We start from the raw sequence: 1,856 nt of genomic DNA on the forward strand, positions 1-1,856 counted from the left end.
GCAAACAAAAAACTTACCAGAACTTGCTATTCAGTGAGATATGATAATTGAATTATTCTTGAACATGTATTATTTATTTAATAAGCTGCTCAAGGTCCCTTTGTCCTAACTCTTCAGCATGAGAAGAAAGGAATTGCATGTAGCTAGGAGATCTTCACCAATTGTGAGAGGTGTTGAAACTCTGTCACACCGAGGAAGGAAATGCAAATTGGGAGAGCTACTGTCTAAAGAGAGTTACTTTTTATGGTTTTTCATTTCCTTTATTTAAAACCAACCATTTGTTCTAAAAGAGATGTCATTTTAAAAAAAAGTGAATAAAATTGTGTTCTGTTTTGATTTATTATTATAAAGTGCAAGATGAATAGCTATAAATTTGTTCTAAAAATACTGTAATAACATCTATTGGCATACCAACGTGTACAGATAACATTCTTCCAGAACCTTCCTTAGTACCACAATCATTTTATTTTGTATTTATTTATTTATTTTTAAGGAAAACACTCTGCAGTCAGTTCCTTCATGTCTCTTTTGTACACTAGGCCATGAACTCATATGGCATGGGCTTCAGCAGCTTGGGCACTTTCCCGTTAGTCCTTGTGAAGTGTGCTCCTCTGGGTGGTGCAGGCTGGCACTTCAGCTGAACCCAGGTGCCCTTCTCTTTGGCTTCCTTTTTCTTCTGATTGTTCTCCTTCACCCACTTCAGGAAGCTGTCTCTGCTCTTCGAGTGTTTAATGTGCGCAATCCACACATTGATCCTCTTGGCCAGAATCTTGCCCTTAACTTGCTTGTTTACAATGATGCCCACGGCATGCTGGGTGACATTGTAGACTCTTCCGGTTTTGCTGTGGTAACACTTATGGGGCGTTCCTTTTTGAACAATGCCCATTCCCTTGATGTCTACAATATCATCCTTCTTGTAGATTCAAATGTATGTGGCCAAAGGAACAACTCCTTGTTTCCTAAAAGGCCTAGAGAACATATACCGTGAGTGCCTCTCCACTTTCCCTTTGTGTTCGTCGTTTTAGCAAGTTAACTGGAAGATGGCTGCTGTGGCCAAAAGGCCACAGTCAGTTTTAAAATGCATCTTTTTTTTTTTTTTTAAACTATCGAGTGTGGTTTCCAGGCGATGTAACTGTGACCATGTCATTAACCTTTGGGTTGCTTCTAAAATAAAATGGCAAACACTAAGAACTAGAAAGATGCTTTTTAGTTCTGAACATTGAGAACGTTCTTTGTGATTTTAAGAAGGTTATTCAAAGAATACAGCTACTCTGTTTGTTTGTTTGTTTGTTTGTTTTGTTTTGTTTTCATTTGTCATATCACCAAATTGATTAAGATACCTGACTTTAGTAACCAAAAGAACTGGTTCAAATGTTTTACATCTAAGTAAAAATGCTAGTACTAACATGAGCATCAATGAGAGGCATGGCTACTTACAAGAATCACGGGACTTGGCAAAGGGGAGACTGGACCATAGTGAGGTCAGGTAAGTCAGGTTCCTCTAGCTTTGTGGAGCATCAGAAACAAGGTTCCAGTCCCGTTTCTCTCTTTTTACTCTGAAAGAAGGGAAAGATTTACTTCAGTCAGAGAGCATCCTTTAAAGGACTCTGAAGGCTGATGGTCTTGGGGAAACCCCTATCCACATGGCTGATAGAATAAATGTGCCTCAGTCTCTGAGCCACCAACCAAAGAGCATACATGGGCTGGTCCGAGGCCCCAGGCACATCTGTAGTAGAGGGCTGCCTCATTTGACCTCTGTGGGTGAGATGCACCCATTCCTGTAGAGATATGTTGCCCCAACATGAGAGGATACCCAGAGGTAGGGGGCACCCTCTCAACGGTGAAAGGAAGGAGAA

General features: G+C 40.4%; 1 pseudogene; it reads right to left on the reverse strand.

The window, feature by feature from the left end:
• Positions 1-535: 535 nt before the first annotated feature.
• Positions 536-1,029, reverse strand: LOC114640498 (annotated as a pseudogene).
• Positions 1,030-1,856: the final 827 nt, after the last annotated feature.

Source organism: Grammomys surdaster, unplaced genomic scaffold, assembly GCF_004785775.1.
Source record: "Grammomys surdaster isolate TR1022 unplaced genomic scaffold, NIH_TR_1.0 125833, whole genome shotgun sequence".
Taxonomy (NCBI): Eukaryota; Metazoa; Chordata; class Mammalia; order Rodentia; family Muridae; genus Grammomys; species Grammomys surdaster.